Genomic DNA, 19,047 nt, shown 5'->3' with positions numbered 1-19,047 from the left:
TTCTGGGACACCGTGAAGTCCATGGAGAACAAGAGCACCTCCTCCCAGCTGCCCACTGCACTGAGGCTAGGTAACACGGTCACCACTGATAAATCCATGATTATCGAAAAATTCAATAAGCATTTCTCAACGGCTGGCCATGCCTTCCGCCTGGCTACTTCAACCTCGGCCAACAGCTCCGCCCCCCCCCCCGCAGCTCCTCGCCCAAGCCTCTCCAGGTTCTCCTTTAACCAAATCCAGATAGCAGATGTTCTGAAAGAGCTGCAAAACCTGGACCCGTACAAATCAGCTGGGCTTGACAATCTGGACCCTCTATTTCTGAAACTGCCACCATTGTCGCAACCCCTATTACCAGCCTGTTCAACCTCTCTTTCATATCGTCTGAGATCCCCAAGGATTGGAAAGCAGCCGCAGTCATCCCCCTCTTCAAAGGGGGAGACACCCTGGACCCAAACTGTTACAGACCTATATCCATCCTGCCCTGCCTATCTAAGGTCTTCGAATGCCAAGTCAACAAACAGGTCACTGACCATCTCGAATCCCACCGCACCTTCTCCGCTGTGCAATCTGGTTTCCGAGCCGGTCATGGGTGCACCTCAGCCACACTCAAGGTACTCAACGATATCATAACCGCCATCGATAAAAGACAGTACTGTGCAGCCGTCTTCATCGACCTTGCCAAGGCTTTCGACTCTGTCAATCACCATATTCTTATCGGCAGACTCAGGAGCCTCGTTTTTTTGGATGACTGCCTTGCCTGGTTCACCAATTACTTTGCAGACAGAGTTCAGTGCGTCAAATCGGAGGGCATGCTGTCTGGTCCTCTGGCAGTCTCTATGGGGGTGCCACAGGGTTCAATTCTCGGGCCGACTCTTTTCTCTGTGTATATCAATGATGTTGCTCTTGCTGCGGGCGATTCCCTGATCCACCTCTACGCAGACGACACCATTCTATATACCTTCGGCCCGTCTTTGGACACTGTGCTATCTAACCTCCAAACAAGCTTCAATGCCATACAACACTCCTTCCGTGGCCTCCAACTGCTCTTAAACGCTAGTAAAACCAAATGCATGCTTTTCAACCGGTCGCTGCCTGCACCCGCATGCCCGACTAGCATCACCACCCTGGATGGTTCCGACCTAGAATATGTGGACGTCTATAAGTACCTAGGTGTCTGGCTAGACTGCAAACTCTCCTTCCAGACTCATATCAAACATCTCCAATCGAAAATCAAATCAAGAGTCGGCTTTCTATTCCGCAACAAAGCCTCCTTCACTCACGCCGCCAAGCTTACCCTAGTAAAACTGACTATCCTACCGATCCTCGACTTCGGCGATGTCATCTACAAAATGGCTTCCAACACTCTACTCAGCAAACTGGATGCAGTCTATCACAGTGCCATCCGTTTCGTCACTAAAGCACCTTATACCACCCACCACTGCGACTTGTATGCTCTAGTCGGCTGGCCCTCGCTACATATTCGTCGCCAGACCCACTGGCTCCAGGTCATCTACAAGTCCATGCTAGGTAAAGCTCCGCCTTATCTCAGCTCACTGGTCACGATGGCAACACCCATCCGTAGCACGCGCTCCAGCAGGTGTATCTCACTGATCATCCATAAAGCCAACACCTCATTTGGCCGCCTTTCGTTCCAGTACTCTGCTGCCTGTGACTGGAACGAATTGCAAAAATCGCTGAAGTTGGAGACTTTTATCTCCCTCACCAACTTCAAACATCAGCTATCTGAGCAGCTAACCGATCGCTGCAGCTGTACATAGTCTATTGGTAAATAGCCCACCCTTTCTCACCTACCTCATCCCCATACTGTTTTTATTTATTTACTTTTCTGCTCTTTTGCACACCAATATCTCTACCTGTACATGACCATCTGATCATTCATCACTCCAGTGTTAATCTGCAAAATTGTAATTATTTGCCTACCTCCTCATGCCTTTTGCACACATTGTATATAGACTCCCCCTTTGGTTTCTACTGTGTTATTGACTTGTTAATTGTTTACTCCATGTGTAACTCTTTGTTGTCTGCTCACACTGCTATGCTTTATCTTGGCCAGGTCGCAGTTGCAAATGAGACGTTGTTCTCAACTAGCCTACCTGGTTAAATAAAGGTGAAATAAAAAATAAAATAAAAAACAATTGCGATAAATAAAAAATTTTTTACAATGACGGTCAACCAAAAGGCGAAAGGCCTCCTGCAGGGATGGGGACTGGGATAAAAAAATGTATTCAATAAAAATATAGGACAAAACACACGTCACGACAAAACACAACAACCCTACATAAAGAGAGACCTAAGACAACAATTTAGCATGGCAGCAACACAAGGATACAAATCATGATAGTAACACCACATGACAACATGGCAGCAGCCCAACATGGTAGCAGCACAAAACATGGTACAAACATTATTGTGCACAGACAACAGCACAAAGGTAAGAAGCAGCCACCACTGTCAGTGAAAGTGTCCATGACTGAGTTTTTGAATGTAGAGATGGAGATAAAACTGTCCAGTTTGAGTGTTTTTTGCAGCTCGTTCCAGTCACTAGCTGCAGTGAACTGAAAAGAGGAGCGACCCAGGGATGTGTGTGCTTTGGGGACTTGTAACAGAATGTGACTGGCAGAACGGGTGTTGTATGTGGAGGATGTGGGCTGCAGTAGGTATCTCAGATAGGGGGGAGTGAGGTCTAAGAGGATTTTATAAATAAGCTTCAACCAGTGGGTCTTGCAACAGGTATACAGAGATGACCAGTTAACAGAGGAGTATAGAGTGCAGTGATGTGTCTTATAAGGAGCATTGGTGGCAAATCTGATGGCCGATCGGTAAAGAACATCTAGCTGCTCGAGAACACCCTTACCTCTCCGTAATCTAGCATGGGTAGGATGGTCATCTGAATCAGGGTTAGTTTGGCAGCTGTGGTGAAAGAGGAGTGATTACAATAGAGGAAACCAAGTCTGGATTTAACTTTAGCCTGCAGCTTTGATATGTGATGAGAGAAGGACAGTATACCGTCTAGCCATACTCCCAAGTATGTGTATGAGGTGACTACCTCAAGCTCTAAAACCTCAGAGGTCGTAATTACACCGGTGGGGAGAGGGGCATTCTTCTTACCAAACCACATAACCACTGTTTTGGAGGTGTTCAGAACAAGGTTAAGGGCAGAGAAAGCTTGTTGGATACGAAGAAAGCTTTGTTGTAGAATATTTAAAACACAACATCCCGGGAGGGGCCAGCTGAGTATAAAACTATCATCTGCATATAAATGAATGAGAGAGCATCCTACTGCCTGAGCTATGTTGTTGATGTAAATTGAGAAGAGTGTGGGGCCTAGGATCGAGCCTTGTGGTACTCCCTTGGTGACAGGTAGTGGCTGAGTCAGCAGATGTTCCGACTTTATACACTGCACTCTTTGAGAGAGGTAGTTAGCAAACCAGGCCAAAGACCCCTCAGAGACACCAACTCCTAAGCCAGCTCACAAGAATGGAATGGTCTACAGTATCAAAAGTCAATAAAAATAGCTTAGAATCAAAGGCAAAAGTGACATCATTGAGGACCTTAAAGGTTGCAGTGATACATCCATAACCTGAGCGGAAATCAGATTGAATACCAGAGAGAATATTGTAGACGTCAATAATCAACTTACTGGCTTGACAAGTTTTTCCAACACTTTTGATATAACAAGGGAAAATAGAAATTGGCCTATAACAGTTAGGATCAGCTTGATCTCCTCCTTAGAAATAAAGGACACGCCTTGGCTGCCTTCCAAGCAATGGAAACCTCCCCAGAGAGGAGAAACAGGTTAAAAGGTCAGAGATAGGCCTTCTGGATCTAAACCATCTGACCCAGATGTTTTTTGGGGATCAAGTTTAAGGACCTCCTTTAGCACCTCCAACTCAGTGACCGCCTGCAGGGAGAAACTTTGTAGCGTGGCAGTGGAAAGAGGGAGGAGCATCGGGGCTAGTCGCATTAGAAGGGGTGGGAGATGAGGAAATGTTGGATGGGCAATGGGTCATGGCTGAGTCAATTAGGAATCCTGACTTAATGAAGTGGTGATTAACCTCTTTCAGCTAGGGGGCACTATTTTTATGTTTGGAAAAATAACGTTCCCAAAGTAAACAGCCTATTTCTCAGGCACAGATGCTAGAATATGCATATAATTGACAGAAGTTTCCAAAACGGTCAAAATATTGTCTGTGAGTAGAACAGAACTGATATTGCAGGCGAAAACCATAGGAAAATCAAACCAGGAAGTGGCTTCTATTTTGAAAGCTCCACATTCCATAGCCTGCATTCACTCCATTTAAAGAGATATCAACCAGATTCCTTTTCCTACGGCTTCCTCAAGGTGTCAACAGTCTTTAGACATAGTTTCAGGCTTTTATTTTGAAAAATGAGCTAGAAAGATATCGCGTCAGGTGTTCGCATGAGTTTTGCTTGCGCAACAGAGCTTGGGCAGCCATCGTCTCTCCCTCTCCTACTAAAAAAGACAGTGCCGGTTGATATATTATCGATTATATATTTTAAAAACAACCTGAGGATTGATTATAAAAAACGTTTGACATGTTTCTGTGGACATTACGGATACTATTTGAAATTTTCTTCTGCATTGTCGTGACCGCTCGAGCCTGTGGATTTCTGAACATAACGCGCCAAACAAACGGAGGCATTTTGGATATAAAAATAATCTTGATGGAACAAAAGGAACATTTATTGTGTAACTGGGAGTCTCGTGAGTGAAAACATCCGAAGATCAAAGGTAAGCGATTAATTGTATTGCTTTTCTGATTTTTGTGACCAAGCTACTTTGATGCTAGGTGTTCATAATGTTTTGTCTAGTGATCGATAAACTTACACAAAAGCTTGGATTGCATTCGCTGTAAAGCATATTTTCAAAATCTGATATGACAGGTGGATTAACAAAATGCTAAGCTGTGTTTTGCTATATTGCACTTGTGATTTCATGAATATAAATATTTGTATTAATATTATTTGAATGTGGCGCTCTGCAATTCAGCGGTTGTTGATGACAATTAGCCCGCGTTCAACATTACAATGCTTGTCTTTCATAATTTGGTCAGATATACTTGGATGTGTAGTGTCAGCGTTTGTTGCTGAAAAATCATGCCTAAATTTGATAATCTCTGCAATTTAAAAAATAATTCAAGTAGTAAGCAATATCAGTGCGTTTTGTGATTTGATTCAATGAATGATAGAGCAGAGTTTGTTTTTTTTGCCCAAAATTTAAGGTGCTCCATTCTTTTTTAAGGTACTATCATTCTTTATGTCATTTATCTTTGTTCCATAGTGTAGTTTCTTCTTTTAATTCAGTTTAGTCACATGATTTCTCAATTTGCAATATGTTTGCCAATCGGTTGTGAGGCAGACTCACTTGCCATTTATTCTGCCTCATCCCTCTCAACCACAGAATTTTTAAATTCCTCATCAATCCATTTGTTAGAAAAATTGTCTGTATGAAGAGGACCCTCCCCGAGAACATTTACATTTTTGAAATGTCCAAGAGAATCTAACATCCTCCCCAGACCTAATGCTATTGCTCTAGAAATAGAACCTACACAGATATACTTTCTAGCGTCCCATGCATAAGCTACTTTCTGTCCCTATCACTAAAACTGAATAACATAAAAACTAAATAGAAATGTTTTTAAATCACACTAAAAACTAAATAAAAACGAGTAAATCATGTTGGAAAACTAACTGAAACTAAACAGAATTAATAAGAAATAAAAACTAATATAAAAACACAAACCTATAATAACCTTGGTGCTAGGCACTAGTTTATTTAAAACTAATTGTTAAACCTACCCAAAACCTTAACCATTCGGAATTAATGCCTAAACTAATCGGTTGAAATTTGACATTTATCCCCCCTCCCTGGACAAACGTTGAATCCTGAAGTCAAAACGTGACATCTTGTTGTGGGGAAAGGAAGGGAGAGAGAGGGAGGAAGACCAGGGGGGGGGGGGGGGGTAAGTAAGTCTGTGGTGTTAGTAAAAATCACTGAGGGTTAAGGTCAGAAGGCCTTGGATTTATATCTCTCTGAGACACACAGAGTTTCAAATTCTCATTATGAGTGACAATTAAGGCTGCTGTGTGTGATAAGTGACTCACAACCCAGCTAGCAATGAGGAAGCGGCCCTCTTCCGGGGGGCCGGAAGGGATTGAATCAGCCCGGAATCGGGTGTCGGACTCGGCCCGGAATCAAAATGAATGACAGCCCAGAATCGGCCCATTCCGTCTACCAGAATTCAGCCGACTCTGCTGGCATTTTACCAGAACCCCCCCCCCCCATGACCCGATTTAGTCATTTTAAGTATTACTATTATTCATTTTATACCCATCCACAAAAACAAATAAATGTCTGAGGAAACGTGTCAGCGTGCATGCGCCTAGCACGCCACAGGAGTTGCTACAGCACGAAGGGACAAGGACATCCAGGCCGGGCAAACCCTCCCCCAACTCTGACGACACTGGGCCAATTGTGCGTCGCCTCAAGGGTCTCCCGGTCACGGCCGGCACAGGTCTCAAACCAGCATCTGTAGAAATGCAGTTTGCACTGTGATGCAGTGTCTTAGACCGCTGTGCCACTCGGGAAGTTCCATCCACAGTTTTTTATGCTTATCAATTGCCTTGCACAAAGTATCAAAATACTACACAGACTCTTAATGTACATTTAAATGTTAATTGTATTTTTGTGGAATGTTTTGTGGAATTTTTGTGGAAAGTGGAGAGAAGAGAAGAGTAACCCCAATCGGCCCGAGCCCCAAGTAATACATTTGGGCCAGATAACTCACACTGGAATCGGCCCGAGCTCAATCCCCGCATCCTAGCCATTAGTAATACTGCGGAAGGCGGCCCGGAAGGTGACTATTTCCTCCTAATCAAACCGTTGAGACAGAGGGTGGGGGTAACATGAGTCACAGTAGGCTCTACTCTTCCACAGGCCAGGTTTTAGATCACACACATAGACTTTTGTCCCCCTCTCCCTCTCCCTCACACACACACACACACACACACACACACACACACACACACACACACACACACACACACACACACACACACACACACACACACACACACACACACACACACACACACACACACACACACACACACACACACACACACACACACACACACACACACAAAGTCAAGTAGCAGTTTATAATAAATTGACCAGCGGTGGCCCACAGCAAGCATGTCAACTATCATGCCCAACAGCTAGCATGTCAACTAGCATGGCCATCAGCTAGAGGTGGCCCACAGCTAGCATGGCCAACAACTAGCATGGCCAACAACTAGCATGGCCAACAACTAGCATGTCAACTAGCATGGCCATCAGCTAGCATGTCAACTAGCATGGCCAACAACTAGCATGTCAACTAGCATGGCCATCAGCTAGCATGGCCATCAGCTAGCATGTCAACTAGCATGGCCATCAGCTAGCATGTCAACTAGCATGGCCATAAGCTAGCATGTCAACTAGCATGGCCATAAGCTAGCATGTCAACTAGCATGGCCATAAGCTAGCATGGCCATAAGCTAGCATGTCAACTAGCATGGCCATAAGCTAGCATGTCAACTAGCATGGCCATAAGCTAGCATGTCAACTAGCATGGCCATAAGCTAGCATGTCAACTAGCATGGCCATAAGCTAGCATGTCAACTAGCATGGCCATAAGCTAGTGGCGGCCCACAGCTAGCAGTGGCCAACAGCCTGCATGTCAACTAGCATGGCCATCAACTAGAAGTGGCCCACAGATAGCATGTCAACTAGCATAGCCCACAGCTAGCATGGCCCACAGCTAGCATGTCAACTAGCATGGCCAACAACTAGCATGTCAACTAGCATGGCCAACAACTAACATGGCCATCAGCTAGCATGTCAACTAGCATGGCCAACAGCTAGCATGGCCAACAGCTAGCATGGTCAACCAGCATGGCCATCAGCTAGAAGTGGCCCACAGATAGCATGTCAACTAGCATAGCCCACAGCTAGCATGGCCCACAGCTAGCATGTCAACTAGCATGGCCAACAACTAGCATGTCAACTAGCATGGCCAACAACTAACATGGCCATCAGCTAGCATGTCAACTAGCATGGCCAACAGCTAGCATGGCCAACAACTAGCATGGCCATCACCAGTGGTAGAAAAAGTAACCAACATGTCATACTTGAGTAAAAGTAAAGATAACTTAATAGGAAATTACTCAAGTAAAAGTCACCCAGTAAAATACTAAAGTAAAAGTCTAAAAGTATTTGGTTAAATATACTTAAGGTATAAATAGTTTCAGATACCTTATATTAAGCAAACCAGATGGAGCCATATTATTATTATTATTATTATTATTTTAATTACAGATAGCCAGGGGCACACACAACACTCAGACATCATTTACAAATTTAGCATTCATGTATAGTGAGTCTGCCAGATCAGAGGGAATAGGGATGACCAGGGATGTTCTCTTGATAAGTACATGGCCATTTGACAATTTTCCTGTCCTGCTAGCCATTCAAAATGGAACGAGTACTTTTGGGTGTCAGGGAAAATGTATGGAGTAAAAAGTACATTATTTTCTTTAGGAATGTAGTTAAGTAAAAGTACAGATACCCCAAAACGACTTAAATAGTACAAGTATTTTTACTCAAGTACTTTACACCACTGGGTGTAAAGGGGTAGCGGTACTGAGTCAGTGTGAAGGGGTCAATTGCAAAATGTATATTGTCCAGTGGCGAATTTTATGAATTGTTCAGCAGTCTAATGGCTTGGGGGTAGAAGCTGTTGAGGAGGTTTTTGGCCCTAGACGTGGCACTACGGTACCGCTTGCCGTGCAGTAGCAGAAAAAACAGTCTAGAACTTGGGTGAATGGAGTCTCTGACAATTTCATGGGCTTTCCTCTGACACCGCCTATTATATACAGTTGAAGTCGGAAGTTTACATACACCTTAGCCAAATACATTTAAACTCAGTTTCACAATTCCTGACATTTAATCCTAGTAAAAATTCCCTGTCTTAGGTCAGCTAGGATCGCCACTTTATTTTATGAATGTGAAATGTCAGAATAATAGTAGAGATAATGATTAATTTCAGCTTTTATTTCTTTAATCACATTCCCAGTGGGTCAGAAGTTTACATACACTCAATTAGTATTTGGTAGCATTGCCTTTAAATTGTTTAACTTGGGTCAAAGGTTTTGGGTAGCCTTCCACAAGCTTCCCACAATAAGTTGGGTGAATTTTGGCCCAGTCCTGCTGACAGAGCTGGTGTAACTGAGTCAGGTTTGTAGGCCTCCTTGCTCGCACATGCTTTTTCAGTTCTGCCCACAGGGCTTTGTGATGGCCACTCCAGTACCTTGACTTTGTTGTCCTTAAGCCATTTCGCCACAACTTTGGAAGTATGCTTGGGGTCATTGTCCATTTGAAAGACCCATTTGCGACCAAGCTTAAACTTCCTGACTGATGTCTTGAGATGTTGCTTCAATATATCTACTTAATTTTCCATCCTCGTGATGCCATCTATTTTCTGAAGTGCACCAGTCCCTCCTGCAGTAAAGCACCCACACAACATGATGCTTCCACCCCTGTGCTTCACGGTTGGGATGGTGTTCTTCGGCTTGCAAGCCTCCCCTTTTTCCTCCAAACATAACGATGGCCAAACAGTTCTATTTTTGTTTTATCAGACCAGAGGACATTTCTCCAAAAAGTACCATCTTTGTCCCCATGTGCAGTTGCAAACCTTCGTCTGGCTATTTTATAGCGGTTTTGGAGCAGTGGCCTCTTCCTTGCTGAGCGGCTTTTCAGGTTATGTCGATACAGGACTTGTTTTACTGTGGATATAGATACTTTTGTACCCGTTTCCTCCAGCATCTTCACAAGGTCCTTTGCTGTTGTTCAGGGATTGATTGGCACTTTTCGCACCAAAGTACGTTCATCTCTAGGAGACAGAACGCATCTCCTTCCTGAGTGGTATGACGGCTGCGTGTTCCCATGGTGTTTATACTTGCGTACTATTATTTGTACAGATGAACGTGGTACCTTCAGGATGAACCAGACTTGTGGAGGTCAACATTTTTTTTCTGAGGTCTGGGCTGATTTTGGGATTTTCCCATGATGTCAAGCAAAGAGGCACTGAGTTTGAAGGTAGGCCTTGAAATACATCCACAGGTACACCTCCAATTGACTCAAATTATGTCAATTAATCATCATCAAATGTATTTATACAGCTCTTCTTACATCAGCTGATGTCACAAAGTGCTGTACAGAAACCCAGCCTAAAACCCCAAACAGCAAGCAATGCAGGTGTAGAAGGCTAGGAAAAAAACTCCCTAGAAAGGCCAGAACCTAGGAAGAAACCTAGAGAGGAACCAGTCTATGAGGGGTGGCCAGTCCTCTTCTGGCTGTGCCGGGTGGAGATTATAACAGAACATGGCCAATTTGTTCAACTGTTCATAGATGACCAGCAGGGTCAAATAATAATAAGAATGAGCCTGTCAGAAGCTTCTAAAGTCATGACATCATTTTCTGGAAATTTTCAAGCTGTTTAAAGGCACAGTCAACTTAGTGCATGTAAACTCTGACCCAATGGAACTGTGATACAGTGAAATAATCTGTCTGTAACCATTGTTGGAAAAATTACTTGTGTAATGTAGATGTCCTAAACGACTTGCCAAAACTATAGTTTGTTAACAAGAAATTTGTAGAGCGGTTGAAAAACGAGTTTTAAATTAAAATGAAAAGGTGACAGAGTTAGAGAGATGTTTGTCATCGTTTTTCTTTATTTTTGAAAACTCTTATTTTCTACATCGTAGAATAATAGTGAAGACATCAAAACTATGAAATAACACAAATGGAATCATGTAATAACAAAAAAAAAAGTGTTACTCTTGGCATTCTCTCAACTGGCTTCATGAGGTAATCACCTGGAATGCATTTCAATTAACAGGTGTGCCTTTCTGTAATTTCTTTCCTTCTTAATGCGTTTGTGCCAATTTGTTGTGTTGTGACAAGGTAGGGGTGGTATACAGAAGACCATGTCCATACTATGGCAAGAACAGCTCAAATAAGCAAAGAGAAACAACAGTTCATCATTACTTTAAGACATGGAGGTCAGTCAATGTGGAATATTTCTAAAACTATGAAAGTTTCTTCAAATTCTCCTCATCAATCTACACACACAATACTCCATAATGACAAAGTAAAAACATATTTTTGAAATGTTTGCAAAATGAGGTACAATTTCAAACTGAAATATCATATTTACATAAGAATTCAGACCTTTTACTCAGGACTTGGTTGAAGAACCTTTCGCAGCGATTACTGCCTCAAGTCTTCTTGGGTATGACACTACAAGATTGGCACACCTATATTTGGGGAGCGCCTCCCATTCTTCTCTGCAGATCCTCAAGCTCTTTCAGTTTGGATAGGGAGCGTCGCTGCGCAGCTATATTCAAGTCTCTTCAGAGAGGTTCGGTCGGGTTCAAGTCCGGGCTCTGGCTGGGCCATTCAAGGACATTCAGAGACTTGTCCCGAAGCCACTCCTGCATTGTTTTGGCTGTGTGCTTAGGACTGTTGTCTTGTTGGAAGGTGAACAATCACCCCCAGTCTGAGGTTCTGAGAGCAGGTTTTCCTCAAGGATCTCTCTGTACTTTGCTCTGTTCATCTTTCCCTCGATATTGACTAGTCTCCCAGTCTCTGCCACTGAAAAACATCCCCGCAGGATGATGCTGCCACCACTATGCTTCACCGTAGGGATGGTATTGGCCAGGTGATGAGCAGTACCTGGTTTCCTCCAGACATAACGGTTGGCATTTAGGCCAAAGAGTTCAATTTTGGTGTCATCAAACCAGAGAATCTTGTTTCTCATGGTCAGAGTCCTTTAGGTGCCTTTTGGCAAACTGCAAGGGGGCTGTCATGTGCCTTTTACTGAGGAGTGGCTTCCGTCTAGCCACTCTACCATAAAGGCCTGATTGGCGGAGTGCTGCAGCAATAGAACCTTCCAGAAGGACAACTATCTCCACAGAGGAACTCTATAGAGCTCTGTCAGAGTGACCATTGGGTTCTTGGTCACCTCCCTGACCACGGTAATTCTCCCTCTGGTTGCTCAGTTTGGCCGGGCGGCCAGCTCTAGGAAGAGTCTTGGAGGTTCCAAACTTCTTAATTTAAGAATGTTGAAGGCCACTGTGTTCTTGGGGACCTTCAATGCTGCATAAATGTTTTGGTACCCTTCCCCAGATCTGTGTCTCAACACAATCCTGTCTCGGAGTGTATTATTTTTCCATATAAACACACCTTGTGTGTTTTAATTTAGGCAACTTTTTGCAATGAGCATGTCTGATGCTAAGGGCACTGTTTGATGAAGACACAAATGAATCAAGAGGGAGCCAGAGCTCAAGATAACCAGAAGAAAATAACCTGACCATCCTCCTCCCGCTCTTGCTGGCTTTCTCTCCTGAAATTGTCAGTAATAGGCTACATGAGGAGTCTGCAACCTTTCTCATGTGGAATGCCAATTTATCTTACCAATTCTACTGATCTGCGTGCCAGTTATGTGCACATTTTCATGGAACAGTTTAATTAAAAAATGTATAACTGCTTCATATCTCAAAATCATTGTCATGTTGTTAATCAAAATTATATCCAAATCTAAATGAAAATGATACAAACCTAAAAAAGTAACTTCTATTGCCATTGGCACTTATTTAAATAAAAAGAGAGTCTACATAAAGCCAACAAAGTTGCAGCCTGCAGGTAGAAAATATCCTGATAGAAATAAATATCCTTTCAATCACCTTACACATGGCCTGTCTGCAACGAACTTGAAACATTGGAGTAACTATAAAATGGGTCCAGCCCGAAGCTGGTGCTAGCATACTAGCATTTATAACATTTATATAAAATATTCAGTGCCCTCAGGTTTTGTGTGCCAATGAGCTTGGGACAGACAAAGCAAGGGACAATAAGTAATCAGGTAGGCCTATTTTATGACGTTTCCACTGGATCAGAGCATGACATGTTTCCATTTCATTCAGAGTGGTTAACGAAAGGGAGATTTTTCAAATACATTGAGGAGCTACTGTCATTCTGGGCCGCGGTTTTTGTGGGGCGATAGGTAACGGTGCTTTGCGGGAGGCAGTTGTTGATGTGTTCTGAGGGTTTGAGCCTAGGTTGGGGCGAGGAGAGGGACGGAAGCAACACCGTTACACTAGCCCCGCCCCATCACTCAAGGAGCGCATTTGTTGTTCTTCAACCACGAGACACATGTGTTCAGTCTGCATGGTCAATGCAGCACATGCAACAATGTTGATGACAACGATGATGTTTTCACTTTGCTTCTTAATATAAATCCACTAGCGTTCTATAATTACACTATTAGTTTGCGTTTTTTACAACTGCAAACAGCTAGTTTGTCTTTTCTTAGCAAGTTGGTCCTAAATCGTGTTAGCCGCTAATGCTAACCTGCTACTTAGCTGCCTAATAAATGTACTGAGTCAGAGCAAACGTAATTAGCAATACAGCCTGATACTACCAGTGATGGTGTAGACCTAAATCAGCATGTTGTTTGTGCAACAGTATCTTCTAAATCAATGACAAAAACGCAAATAATGAATATCTTAGATACAGGAGGTAGCTATGAGAAAACATTCGATGTAGGCAAAGTCTATAGGGTCCCCTAGGAAACACGTATCAACAACCTGGTTACTAACCTGTCACAAAAACTCCTCCCTGGCATTTTAATGTTGTTATGTCAAAAAACACTGTTCAAAGTGCCCACTATTACATTCTAACTAAAAAAAATTGAATAATCATTCAATTTCCCTGATTCCAACAGTTCACCCAAGTGTTTGCAACATTTGGTTATAATAAGGCCTACATTGTTTTCACATATCGTGCAGCCCCTCATGGCAGTGTGGAAATGATCTCAAATGAGTGCAGGGAATGCAGAAATTGATGAAAATGCTGAAAATAATTTTGGGTTGAAGTTTAATTGATCAGAATGGAGAAAGACCCATTGAAATCACTTGTGTGTTGCCACCCTAGGGTCACTCACTACTCATAAAGCAAATGTAGACTTGTATTATTCAAAAACATAAAATACCTAGACATTGTTTTTTATACTGAGATATATTTTGGCAATATCAGCTAGCCCTACCACGACTTAGTGCTGGCTTCTGATTCAGGATCTCCTAGCATCTTCCTCTTAGATCTCAGTTTTGCTTTTGACACCGTAGGCCACAACATCCTCCTGCAGCGTCTCAGAGAGCACACTGCTATCTCTCTAACAGCTCTGAAGTGATTCTCCTCCTAACTCTCCAATAGGAAGCAATACATCACTATTGGAGAGACCAGATGAGAGGATTCTACAGTCACATGCGGTGTCCCACATGGGTCAGTGCTTGGGCCTATCCTGTTTTTAAATTACATTTGTATTTATTAGGGATCTTCCTGGGGTCCAATAACATTCAGGCACTAACATTGCATTAAAAAAATTAAAAAGATAAAACATTACATCATATAACATTACTACACCACTACAATGCAAAATGTGTAATACCACATACAACAATATTACAATGTACGGGTGTGTAGAGTGAATGTGCTAGCGCTTGTGTGTGTATGTACCTTTGTGTGTGTCTCTTCACAGTCCCTGCTGTGAAGGCGGCAGGGTAGCCTAGTGGACTAGTAACCGGAAGGTTGCAAGTTCAAACCCCCGAGCTGACAAGGTACAAATCTGTCGTTCTGCCCCTGAACAGGCAGTTAACCCACTGTTCCTAGGCCGTCATTGAAAATAAGAATGTGTTCTTAACTTACTTGCCTAGTTAAATAAAGGTAAAATAAAATAAATACGGTGTATTTTTGAGCCCAACCCACATCAGCGACCTCATCTCAATCAGTGAGCCACCTAGTACCCTCCGCTCCAGCCACTCCCTACTGCTTCAAGTCCCCAAGACACGTCTCCGAACTATGGGGTGCCGAGCCTTTCGCTGCCTTGCCCCTCATCTATGGAATAGTCGTAGTGATTTTGGCACCTAGCCCACTAATGCCCTTTTATCTGCCTTGATTTTAAATGGATGTTGTTTTTAATTGTATAGATTTTATTCTCAGTAGAGCTTTGAGAGAACTCTAATGAAAAGCACTATACAAATTAAAATGTATTATAATTTTTTGTATTATTATATTAATAATGGAGATACATTTTTATATTGTTCTAATTCTAAACATACAGTTACATAGTATTGTTTAAATATTCCCCATGTAATGTTAATGGGGCGCTAAAAACATGGCTCTGCAAAGCACCTGTCAAATCTGCACCTGTAATTTGGACGACAGCGGAACACCGAAAGAGGTGCGCATTAACTCAGTCTATACCAGTAACACAACTCCCATTTCACGCACATCAGATTTGACACACGCACGGAAATAAGTTGTTAATATTGTAAATCATTGATTTATTATCCTGTAAAATGAGCGGACGTGAGCCCTGAGATCCGATAAGAATAGAGAAAATAGAATCCCTCTGGGATAAACTATTAACTAACCGTGTCAGCGTTCCATAATAACGGAGACGGGGGTCCTCGCTTCTAGGTCGTTTAAACTATAGCCTAAATCTACCACAAAAGAAGGAAAACGGTTCTAGGCGTTTAATTTTATTTTATCCTCGACGAAACGCTAAAGGCGGTCATTTTAATAAATTCACTAACAGCAACTGCCCGTTTACCAACCTACAGGTTGCTCTAATAACATAGCTAGATTGTTGACAATCACATCCGAGTCTAGGCTATTATGCCTATGCAACTACACTTGAAAGTGCAGAGGAATTCTTTACAAATTCACCTCATTACAAAATCTGTGTGGGTCCTTTCTTTCTTTGCTCTGACGTTTTTCAATCATAAACTCTCCAGACATTTTTTAAATATATATTTATATATGATTTACCTTTTCTGTGTTTTGAACCGTTTCCCTGCTGACTGGAGTTGAGGTTTTGTGGTATTTCAGGATATTTCAGGGCGAGTTCGCCAATGTCTTTTTCTCACGCTTCGAAAGCACCAGCAGCAAAGACACAAATCCACCGAAAACTTCCGCCGCGGTCACGTGACTGATTACAATTAAAAAGGAGCACAGTCCGGTTTTCAGCGAGTCAACTTTTCAACCTTTGAAGTCTATATGCGAGAGAACACACAGACATACACATATTCTAGTAAACATAGACAGGGAACCAGTTCCACACAAATATACGATTTGGAGATGAATCGCAGGCTAACAATTTATTTCTGGACATGCTAATCCTGGACATTAGTAGCAACATTTGTATGGGGACAATTCGGTCTGGTGCTTTGCAACCGTAGCCATTCTGACTAAAATTATCGTTCCATTCTGCGTGGAAACATAAAATAACAACACTGGGCATTGTATTCACATACATATTTCTGAGTGATTCTAAGGACGGTGTGTAGTATCGTTTTCAACCACAGGAAGGCGACAAGTGACTGCTGTAGGTGTTGAGGTGGAGAGGCTACAGCTTCTTTCACTGGCGCTGAAAATTAGGCCTATGCCTGCAGTCAGAGTCGATCTGTCCTAACAACTCTATATCGGCCTACGTTATTTCTTTGAATACATATGGATTTCCTCATCTGCAGGCAACTTCTACTCAGGCTAGTTGAGTAGGCCTATATATCACACAAATCCAATCCCTTAGGACCAAGGCTAATATGGTTTATGGGATTGTATTGCCCTGAAAGTGGCATAGGTCTATTCGATTTTTTTCCCACAAAGAAATTCAGCATGAGATGATTAGGCTACACAATAAAGAAGTTGGATGCAGATTATAAATGAACTTTATTGTCCTAGGGGAAACATGGTCTATGTAGGACACAGTGCTGCAGAATACAAACTGTACATTATAAACCTATGTCCCTCCTTTTCCATTGTCTCACAGCTGTGTGGAGGTATCGGCATAGCCTGTAGCGGAGAGGGGTGGAGGAGAGGAGAGGAGGAGGAGAGGGGTGGAGAGGAGGAGAGGGGTGGAGGAGAGGAGGAGGGGAGAGGAGGAGAGGGGTGGAGGAGAGGAGAGGAGGAGAGGGGTGGAGGAGAGGAGGAGAGGGGTGGAGGAGAGGAGGAGAGGGGTGGAGGAGGGGAGAGGAGGCGAGGGGTGGAGGAGAGGAGAGGAGGAGGGGAGAGGAGGAGAGGAGAAGAGGAGAGGGGTGGAGGAGAGGAGGAGGGGAGAGGAGGAGAGGGGTGGAGGAGAGGAGAGGAGGAGGGGAGAGGAGGAGAGGGGTGGAGGAGAGGAGGAGGGGAGAGGAGGAGAGGGGTGGAGGAGAGGAGAGGAGGAGGGGAGATGGGGAGAGGGGTGGAGGAGAGGAGGAGAGGAGAGGAGGAGGGGAGAGGAGGAGGGGAGATGGGGAAGACAGGAAAGACAGTGACTCACCCCTGGTCTAGCATCCATGGTGGGGTCGATCAGAGGGTGGCAGGGAGACAGGCCTTCATGCGCAGTGTGTAGCCTTTTAAACTGAGACAGTGGTACAGACACACAATTTGGGTTCATTATATAAAGAATGTGGGGTTCCAGGTCGTAGTTGCCTGATGACTAACCCTGAATTGAATTTCACTGCTCTATCAATCGCTACATACATTGTCTGAATCTGCCATCCTGTAAGAAATTTGTGAGACTTCATTTCAAAATGAGGGGCGTTGTATAAAACGAATTATTCAGCGATTGGATCGTCTCTAACAAATCTAACCATTGAAAACATATACGTTGCTCATGTCATGTAGGCCAGCTCTGGCCCAACCCATTGGTTTGTGGGACCAATCAGAACAGTCAGAATGTGTTTGCGTTCTATAAATTATAGGGGAGGGTGGCAAATCCAGACTCATTGTGGAGAAGAAACATCAGTTTGGCCAGAGTGATGTGGACAGGTAGCCAGGCAACAGGTCACCGTTTGCCTTATTTACAGTGCAGGACAAAACTAAACTAAAATTGACACACTTTTAAAAAACACGGGGCTTAAACTGGGTTTTCGACTAGGCCCTTGTCTTGGGCAGGATTAAGGGAAAGATGACTGGAGCAAAGGACAGAGATTTCACTGATGAAAACCTGCTCCAGAGAGCACAGGACCTCAGACTGGGATGAAGGTTCACCTTTCAACAGGACAACAACCCTAAGCACACAGCCAAGATAACGCAGGATTGGCTTCGGGACAAGTCTCTGAATGTCCTTGAGTGGCCCAGCCAGAGCCCAGACTTGAACCCGATCGAACATCTTTGGAGACCTGAAAATAGCTGTGCAGCGACACTCCTCATCCAACCTGACAGAGCTTGAGAGGATCTGCAGAGAGGAATGGGATAAACTCCCCAAATACAGGTGTGCCAAGCTTGTAGCGTCATACCATAAGAACATTTGAGGCTGTAATCGCTGCCAAAGGTGCTTCAACAAAGTACTGAGTAAAGTGTCAGAATACTTCTGTAAATGTCATGTTTTAAAACAGTTTTTTAATAAATTTGCAAAGACTTCTAAAAACCTGTTTTTGCTTTGTCATTATGGGGTATTGTGATGTCATTATGGGGTATTGTGATGTCATTATGGGGTATTGTGTGTAGATGAGGGTGGGGAAATGATTTAATCCATTTTAGAGTAAGGCTATAATGTAACAAAAAGTGGAAAAAGTCAAGGGGTCTGAATACTTTCCGAATCCACTGTAGGATAAGTTATGGACGTGCTGACAAAACGAATACGCCCGGTAGTCTTTTCCCGACTGAAAACAAATGTAACAGAAATGACCCTGTGTGGATACATTGATTATGTGGGCAGCGCTACAGCTTTATTTGATGTAACTGAGTTTACTGTATATGAATGAGAAGTGTGTGTGTGTGTGTAGGTTCTTCACTAAACCTACTCATCTCTTACTATAGGGCAAGATTTAGCCCTGTGACAGTTCAAAGAACAATCATGTCCCTTCAGAGGCGCCTGTCCCAGAAGTTCCATGGTAACCACACTTAATTACTTTAAGTAT

The 19,047-nt window shown here is 43.3% G+C and overlaps 1 protein-coding gene across 1 annotated transcript in view; it reads right to left on the bottom strand.

Annotated features, from left to right (window-relative positions):
• The window catches only part of LOC109879392 (arf-GAP with Rho-GAP domain, ANK repeat and PH domain-containing protein 1), a 123,390-nt gene extending 107,274 nt beyond the window's left edge, over positions 1-16,116 (bottom strand). Inside the window, exon 1 of the mRNA XM_031791171.1 lies at positions 15,974-16,116. The gene's annotated coding sequence lies outside the window, so the exon portion shown is untranslated. The remainder of the gene's footprint in view (positions 1-15,973) is intronic.
• Between the last annotated feature and the right edge of the window lie 2,931 nt (positions 16,117-19,047).

This window comes from Oncorhynchus kisutch, linkage group LG15, assembly GCF_002021735.2.
Source record: "Oncorhynchus kisutch isolate 150728-3 linkage group LG15, Okis_V2, whole genome shotgun sequence".
NCBI classification, from domain to species: Eukaryota; Metazoa; Chordata; class Actinopteri; order Salmoniformes; family Salmonidae; genus Oncorhynchus; species Oncorhynchus kisutch.
The sequence above is the reverse complement of the archived record's forward strand: the minus strand, read 5'-3'. Positions and strand labels throughout refer to the sequence as shown.